This window comes from Camellia sinensis, chromosome 5 (genome assembly GCF_055761805.1).
Source record: "Camellia sinensis isolate YWXY chromosome 5, ASM5576180v1, whole genome shotgun sequence".
Lineage (NCBI taxonomy): Eukaryota > Viridiplantae > Streptophyta > Magnoliopsida > Ericales > Theaceae > Camellia > Camellia sinensis.
Window position 1 is genome coordinate 219,278,891 of NC_138965.1, and position 9,280 is coordinate 219,288,170.

Genomic DNA, 9,280 nt, shown 5'->3' on the forward strand with positions numbered 1-9,280 from the left:
AAAAAATATACTTTTAGCAACAACATATGCGTCGGCAAAAGTAAACTTTTGGCAACACATTTACGTCGGTAAATGTTGCCATTTGCCGACGATTTGTTTGTCGCTAAAACTTTACTTTTGGCAACGACAAATTGGCATTGGCAAAAAATACACTTCTACCAACACAATATGAGTGGGGAAAAGTAACTTTTAGCGACACATTTACGTCAGTAAATGTTGCCATTTGCCAACGATTTGGTTGTCGATAAAGCTTTAGTTTTGGCAACGACAAATTGGCATTGGCAAAAAATACACTTTTAGCAACACAATATGAGTAGGCAAAAATAAACTTTTAGCTACACATTTACCGACAAGTTATTTGTCGAGAAAGCTTCACTTTTTAACAACGACAAATTTGCAACGGGAAAAATAATTGAAACTCATTTATAATTTTTTAAAAGATTTACAGGTTTACAAGAGGCATCCCTCAGGCACCACTATAACAAACTAATAACATGGATATGAAATCACACAAAATACCCCCTCCATACCCTTCCAGCCAAAACACCAGCAGTTGCCCGAACTTACACCTAATGACAACCCCCATTAATGAAAACCTGATCTATTACAGATTGGACAAAACGTCCTGCACCCTTTCAAACATCAACAACACCAGCAAACATCCAACAACAACATAGCAGCACCTCATCGTAACAAACACCATCACAGCAGCATCACCACAGCATCTCAGCAACAGCAGCAACATCACAGCAGCACCAGAAGAATAGCAGATCAGCAAACTGATTCAACACAGATCATCACCAGTTCAGAAAACCATTTCAACTCGGCAGTGTAATGAGTAAAAGTGTCACATGAGTAGAAGTGTCATATGAGTAGAAGTGTTAGTGCTTCTTGCATTAAGGTCTGGTTACTTGTTAGACAGATTTGAATTAGACATAAATTCAGCAAATAGGAAAACAAAAGCATGAAAGGAGTAGCCTACTCCACAAGGGTGGCTTGAGATACACACACAAGCCAACAGGGAATTTCCACACTGGCTCTTTAATTCCAACTCTAAATTCATAATCAAGCAGGGGCCTCTTTATGTGGACACTAGTAAACCATAATGAGAAATAAACTTTCTAAAAATTACCCCATTTAGAGACTGTAAAATATTCAAAATCTACCAAAATAAGTAATTCTAAACAAGTAATTGGCTGGATTATAGCCCAAGAGAAGTCTACTAACCAACACACAAACTATAGCAAAGAAATCCCTAAAAATAAAATACATCCAGAACATTCTGAAGCTCCTAATAGGGGACTAACAAATTCTAATCAAGAATAAAATGAAGACTCATAAATAAACAAACTTCATACTAACTAGACAAACTTGACATTATTTGCTTGGGATTTGTCCTCTTCTACTTACTGCTTCTGCATCACAATGTCACACATTCATGTGAATAATTGGGGCTTATGTTTTCAATGAAAGAACTGAGATTTCAACTATATTACACTGAAAATCAATTGTGAGAACAAGATGGAAAAATTTGTTACTAGCAACGTGGTCAAGCAAGACGAACTCAACACTGGAAACAGTTTTGAGGCATGAGAGTTAAATAATAGGAAGGCAGTTTTAGCTCCTGAGACATTTACGTAAGATTTTTCTACAAAATTAGACCTCAGAACTTAAATCTGTTTTCTTATGTTGTAGAGCTTTTAAAAATCATTATTGAAAGTCTCAATGTGTCCAAATTCATTGATGAAGAAATGATTACCGAGTGGTGTTCAAGTCTAAAATTTTAGTATGCATTTAGCAGATGGTCCTCAAGTAAATGTCCTAAATGCTAAATCCACCACAAGAAAGGAAGCATAATTTGAATGGAATTATAAAACTGCAGTTAGCATTTAATTCACCCAAAACCCCCATTGAACTTAACTTCAAAGTCAAGAAGAAAAGAAATTACTCATAATACACTTGAACAACACTAAGAAATTTACAACATGAGAAGACTTACCAAATTTTGAACAAAAGTATTCAGGAGATGTTTGGTTTGATTATCCCTTAGCAACTGGGGAACATGATTCTTGAAAACCCTGTAAAATTGAATCCAACGGAAGGATGTCTAGTAGCAAGGTAACACAGTATCTGCTTAAGAAAACGCTAGCAAATTCCAGGAATGTCATGAAAAAAAAAAAAACTAACAACGGTATTTACATATACCAACACCAACCACCAAAACCTTGAATACCTATTGAGTTAGTATAAAAATGCACAGATCTTTGAAAGTAAACAGATGTTCCCATGTATGTGTATACATGTAAGCACATAACAAGAAGGGCTTTCAGTGTTCAATAAATTTTGTAACTAATTTCTTTAAAGGCATGGGTTCTACAAAATCAGTTCATTGTCAGAAACAGAACGTGCCAATCAGTGCCATGGTCTCAACTGGTGCCCATGGTGCAAATCAGATTATTAGCAGTCTCATCTATCAAGGTTGTGCCTGATCTAGAATTGGCAATTTTAGATCAGAATGCTTATAAGGAATGCTTCAGGACTAGAAATATTTAAATTTTAAACACACAACATAGTCCTCAGTAAAGAATTGTGAACAATAATTTACCATGAATTTCCAGCAGCATTAGAAATAATGTCATAAATTATCCATGGATGAATACCAGCTTGGGCACCAAGAGAAATGGCCTCCACAAAAGAAACAAAATGAATTCCCTCAAGCAGCTCTATTACCATTTTAATTTTGCTGCAATTTAAAAAAGAAAAGTAGACATTAACAATAACATCATCTAATATGATATTAGAACACCTAACATAAATAAACAAAGAAGAAGGGCCATTCCCCTGTGCCAATCCCTATTAAATTGGGTTAAACACCTAGCACAAACAAATTTACTGTCCTGATGAAATAATCTGCGTATTATAGAAATATCAGCTTCAGCCAGCTATAAAATAGCAAAACAAAAGCAAAATGATCCTCTACTTATGTGAGGAACAAATAGGATATGAGATATATAATCTTACCATTATTTTGCCATTCAAAACCTCTGACATTCCCTTAGAGACATATATATCAACTACAAAAACTCTCTCCAAATCCTCTGCTAGAGTAGAAACAGATTAATGATTAGAGGAGTTACAAAATGTTCAATGCAGATGTAATTTTAGCACAAGCTGAGCAAACACCAAATTCTTTCTTTTGCTTTTCCATTAAGTTAGATGTAACCAGTAACCAGTAGACTTCTAAGGCATAAATTTGGTATAACACTAAAGAACACATTATTATTGAATGTTCTACTCTCTTCTCTTTTCTTTTCTTTTTTTCTTTTTTGCTTTTTTTGATAAGTAAATAAAGTATAGATTCATAGAACACAAAGGATCATCACCCCTGTACATTAGAGATTTGCAGACAGAAGAAGAAAAAACAAAACAAAAAAAGAAAGATAGACATTAAACCTTCCCCAAAAGATAAACAAAAAAAGAAAAAATAAAATGATTTAACTATGAACTTTCTCCCTTGTCCTTTCATTTCAACTCACCTCCCCTGCCCTCATTAACCTTCATATCAATAATGGAGGGCATGATCCACTAGGCAGAGTTAAAAAGTTGCTAAAGCTCTATAATCTCATTAATGGAAAAATAAAGATAAGAACAACTATGGCCGTCTATGATAAATCTTGAGTAAAAATGATGAAACAGAAAAAAAAGAAAAGAAAGAGTATCATAACACACTGTTGAGCTGCCGATAAATCTAAAACTAAATAGCACAAAACTACGACGACATCCACCAACAAACCAGATAGAACAGAAAAGTTAACCAAGAGTATAAAAGAAAATTCTATACAAATATTTTTTTTATCTAGAGAAAATAAATTGCCTGTGAGTTGCTTCTCGACCTTCTGTATATGAGCAGGTAGTATGGTTGAATGGAGAATGATGACAGCATCTTTGTGTAACCCTGCAAAACCAGAAAATAGTATATTCCGAACATCAACCAAGCAGACTAATTATAAATTCAGAAAACATTAAGGATCTCCACAAAACCTTTTAAAGCACTCTCATGACCAAAAAGTAGGTCATTTATTTGATCTGCATGAGATATCAATACAACCAAAGCTACAACATCTGCATGCAAAGAAATGAGAGAAGGAAGCATCAGAAAGTCAATTTTTAGCTCTTCAAAAAAATAAGGTCACAATTTATGATCCAAAAGTATATATATATATATATCATTGTTTTTAGGTGTTTCTTTAGGTAGCTAAATGTACTGAGTTTTTGGTGCCTTCTAAGTTTTTAGGTGTTTCTTTAGGTAGCTAAATATACTATTCGAAGTCATTTTGAACCCTTACATTCCTTTTACCAATCAAAGTCATTTAACCCCTTATCTCCCTTCATACCAATCAAAGTTTATTAATTACAATCAGAGTGCTTTTGGAATCAAAGTCAAAGTCATTGCTTTTGGAATAAAAAATTCAAAGTCATTCAAACACATAGCAAAATTCATTGCTTTTGGAATAAAAAATTCAATCGCGAAATGCCCTGAATTCAATCGTGAACAAATTCAATGAACAAACAGAGAGATGGGAAATGAAGACAGACCTCAAAGGCTTGTACGGCATAGCCAGAGCGAAGGAGTGAGGAGGCCAATTGCAAGCTCAGTTGGTCCAAGCCAACGAACCCAATTACACTCTGAGACGCCATTGGAGCGAGTTCAAAGGACATTTATAAAGGTTAGATTTCCTCCATCAAAAGAAATTCCCAATGCACAATAAAGTATTCCCAAGTAAAACTCCATGTCACATAAAATGGGAGTAACAGATAACCTTTGAACTTATATATTGTTCTCTATTTTTCTTTTTCTTTTTCTTTTTATATTATCTCTTTCACACTCACACACAACCACTCACTCACTCATTGGTGTGCAATAATGTGAGATCTCTTTTGTACATCATTTTGTTAGTAGTTACCACTAACTAATAAAGAAAATGGAAGATTTTTTTTGTCTCCATGCCATGATTGGTTGAGCTCTAGCATGGAGTTTATATCCAATCAAGAAAAAGGAACATTAGAATGCAAGAATAGAGTAAGATGTTTTTACTCATAGTCCAAGCTCTCAATATGAGAGACCTCTTCATGAGTTGTAATAAAGGATTAGCATGGGTGAGTTGTAATAGATAAGCTCTGGAAAATAGGCAAGTAACAGGAGCACCGGTCGGTCTTGGAAATTTCTAGGAAAAGTGATGAAATTTGTCTTCTTCTATTATGTATGTGGATGATTTGAAGCCCACGTGCCCAAAATCTGCAAGCAAAGAGTTAGAAACCAAGCAAATAGGAGCGTTATATCACTGGAGGCAGCATCGGTATACCACTCTTACACACTTTTTATATATGTTATAGATATATATCAACATAAATTACATATATAAAGCAGAAAAGGAAGATGAAAACATACTTTTAACCATGATCCTGCTTGCAATAGGGAAATTGAAGAGTGAGGAGGAGGCATGAAGCCTTAAAGATTTGGGTTTAGTTTGAAATTTAAGAGATGTGACAATAATGGGGTGGGGAGTTACAGAGGAACCGAACCAAACTCCTGTATGTGTAGAGAGTAACATTGTGGACGCCTTGAAGCTCTGCTCATGATACACTATCAGGAGCTTTTAGATACTCATACTTTTTCAAGCATATATATATAGGTCATTAACAAATAAATTCATATCAATTCCATAAATAGATTATAATCAGCAGGTGGCTTTGGTAACTAGTATCCATGTTAAGCTAGATTACCTCTCCTGCAGCATAGTCAATCAGAAAAACCTTGGTCAGCATCTTTAGTGGATGTTGCAGAAGTTTCACGTATCACAAGTACTGATTCAGCAAGTTCTTCATCAGATAGATTGGCAGCATGCATGCCTCACAGCAACGTTGCAGCAGCAGCATCCAGCAGAATTAAAGATGAAGAACATCTAAGCAACAACGTAATCACTATTGTAGTGTGTTACCGAGTGGAAGCAGTAAAGATGAAGGCATATTTTCTTTCTTTTGGTAACAAAAATTGAATTTCAACGCAATCACTATTATTGTAGTCAAACAATAATTCTATATTTAGAATTTAGTATGTTCAAATTTGTAAATCTACACTTACAAGAATAGATGCTTTTGATTTTATTAAAATCAAAACTTTACACACAACAACAAATGAATAGCATTAACTAATTAAATATGCACAATAATTTAATAATCAAAGATGGATAGCTGTTAAGTGTTAAAGTAGACTTGAATAAATGAGAAGTCAAAAACTGAAATTAAAAAATGGATTTAATTTTCATATGTAGCATTTCACATTGTGGAAGGAAAGGGAGTTCAAAATAATATTAAAAGGACAAAAGCTTAAAACACTGATTAGATATTAAGGCCAAGTTTGGCAAGTTGAAAAAAAGTTAAAAAGCCAAAAAGTTACTCAAAAAGTTAAAAAGTTATCACTACTCACCAAAAGTCAAAAAGTATGACTGCACAATTCCCAATCCTAATTTTCCCCTATACACTAATTTATACAAATTTTTAATACACATTTTTCCATAAAAAGTCAAAAAGTTAACCCAAACATTCATATTTTTCCCCCCAACTTTTTAATCAAAAAGACAAAAAGTACACTTATTTAGGACACCCGAAACAACCCCCAACTATAATATTCTATAAAGTAGCATGAATTGTGAATATAGATTGAAAAACATGTAAATATTCTTGGGCCCCATGAAACCATGATAAATGAAGTATCTAGCAAGAAATATGAACCTATAATGGCATAGGAGTGATGATAACTAGAAGAAACTTTAATAATTTCCTTGGAAAGTCTAGAAACTTTGAGGGGCTCCTGCATTAATAATACAACCAAATTACATGGTCAATTCAAAAGGAACTCCATAGGAAACATTACAAATAACAATCTAAACAATCACATCTCTTTTTCCATTTTATTGGTACTAAAATAGTCGAAGAAGAAAGTGAGTGAAGTTAACCAAAATAAACAGAAGTAGAAAAATAATATGTAGTTTGAGTGGGGAATTTATGCAAACATGTGTGAAGCATTGTAAAAAAACACAACCAAAACTGTGCCATCATCAAATAACATGACCGTCTTCATAAATATGCCTTATTTTAACCCATAACAATGCACAATGAAAAAGGGTTTAATTTTACCAACATCAGCCAAGCAATCACACACAACCATATAAATCATGTCAGAAAGTCCTGCCTAGAAGATAACATACATACTCTTAACAAACATTTTATCATCTTGTAATTCATACCCTAAGGCTACTCATCATACCCATGCTTCCATCCATTATGGTCCTTCAGCACCATCCAGAGCACAGCCTGCAAGGGTACCATCAATCAGAAATTACTTTACTGCACAATCATCCAATAGCTGGTTGCTACCTGTATTCACAAGAAATGCCCCTGCATAGATCAAGGCACTCCCCTGTAAGTGCAAGTTATAGGAATCCTAATATTTTTCTTTATAAAATAAATGTACTAAACGGAAGAAACCCTGGAAAGTACCAGACTTTATATGCTGCAAACAATCTGCATTAATAATTTGAATTGTTTCGTTTGTCAAAGCACAGTGAAGAGAAATAAGGTCACTTGCAGCAAGTAAATCATTAAGGGTATCCATTCTTTGGGCAGGAGGGAACATCATTGAGGATCTACTCAACTTTCCTTTTCCCTGCATGAATGTAATTAAGGAAAAAATTAATTAGATGACACATTTCAGTTTCCCTGTGTAACGTAATTAAGGGTAATTAATTAGATTAAGTCATATATATTAGAGGACAAATATCCAATACATGACAGGAACATCAAATTCAAAAAGCCAAAAAGAAGCACATCTAGTTCTCAAATAACATATATTTAATGCCTCTGGTAATACATATAAACAAAACTTAATGTACTAACAACACTTCGCTGAAAAAGATTACTAGCACTTGAGATTCTTCTCAACTTGCTGCTTTTACAAAAAACCTCTAAGATTTCCAAAGATCAATAGACTAGATGCTCTCCAATGACAACTCTAATCAATTCAGTCACATATAGCTATTTCTTAGTTCCAAGACAATAGATTGAACAACTCTAATACCTAACTAGGCCTGTCTCTTGTTGGGAATTTATAGAGCTTTAATTTAAGTTTCGAAGTCAAGCTATTTCAGAAAATCAAAGCTATAAAAAAGTGATTAATCAACTTACTCTCAGAGCTCAGTCACTACAGATCCCGGACTAGAACCCCCGCAAAATCCAACGAAACAAACAGCTGAACATAAAAAATATATATATAATTTAACAACACATCAAATTGAACATGAATTCTGAAAAAATAAAGAAGGAACAGATTGCATCAATTAATAAAAACTGATACAGAGAAAAATTCAAAAAAATAATAAATAAAGCCAGAAATTGATTAGAGAACAGGGGTTAAAATTCAAAAGAAGAAATTGAAGAGAGTACCTTCAAGATTCATGTCAGTCATATTACTGTGAGAGAGAGATAAGGAGAGCGAAGAGACCGATCAGTGTTTATGAAGGGGCTAGGGCAAATATAAGGAAAAGGGGGAAAAAATATAAATGTTAGGGTTTACCAAGAGAGAGAAATAGGAGGATATACATACCAGTTATTATGGAGAGGCCGGTGACGACAAGAAGCCATGCTCACCGGCGGTGGTGACGGAAGGATGAGAGGAGATGAGTTGCGCGAAGGTGGGGAGAACTAAGGAAGGAGATGAATCTCACGCAGAAAGTCAGTAGAGTTGGCTATGAAAAACGATTCAACACAATTTTTAGGTTTTTTTTTTTTTTTTTTTTTGAAAAATTAAAATTAATTTGAGAGCAATAAAAATTAAAACTATATTTTTAAAATTTTAAAAAGTATTTATGACTTAAAAGATAAAATTATACAAAAATAATAAGTATTTTTTTATTTTTTCACCCAATTGTTTTTTGTTTTTTAGAAAAAGCAAATTGAAGCTAGATTCTGAAAATAAAATCCAACATATTGAAATTAATAATCTAACCACATTCTTTGAAAAAAGTTTAAATTATCTCCAATTAGTCATCTCAACTTAAAAATGTGTTTGGGCTTAATGGGTTTATTTTGTGATCTAATTCAATAATCACTTTAATTTTACAATTCAGTAATTAGAATATCTAAAACTCTTTGAAAAGTTATAATAAAAACACAATCACTAAATTATTTTATTTCACTAGCAAAACTTTTACCGACGAATAGT

General features: G+C 33.4%; 3 long non-coding RNA genes across 4 annotated transcripts; all 3 read right to left on the minus strand.

The window, feature by feature from the left end:
* Nucleotides 1-393: 393 nt before the first annotated feature.
* On the minus strand, nt 394-2,360 carry LOC114290034 (uncharacterized). Its single transcript, XR_014329039.1, has 2 exons — nt 2,000-2,360; nt 394-779 (listed from the first exon to the last, which is right to left on the minus strand). It is a non-coding gene; the product is annotated as an uncharacterized LOC114290034 (long non-coding RNA).
* A 1,514-nt stretch (nt 2,361-3,874) lies between these two features.
* Nucleotides 3,875-5,900, minus strand: LOC145790359 (uncharacterized). Its single transcript, XR_014329040.1, has 4 exons — nt 5,450-5,900; nt 4,597-5,296; nt 4,042-4,122; nt 3,875-3,955 (listed from the first exon to the last, which is right to left on the minus strand). It is a non-coding gene; the product is annotated as an uncharacterized LOC145790359 (long non-coding RNA).
* An 860-nt stretch (nt 5,901-6,760) lies between these two features.
* LOC145790360 (uncharacterized) lies at nt 6,761-7,720 on the minus strand. Of its 2 annotated transcripts, XR_014329042.1 has the most exons (4): nt 7,561-7,720; nt 7,438-7,458; nt 7,308-7,374; nt 6,803-6,871 (listed from the first exon to the last, which is right to left on the minus strand). It is a non-coding gene; the product is annotated as an uncharacterized LOC145790360 (long non-coding RNA). The 2 variants fall into 2 exon arrangements; XR_014329041.1 differs by having other exon boundaries at nt 6,761-6,871; nt 7,328-7,458.
* Nucleotides 7,721-9,280: the final 1,560 nt, after the last annotated feature.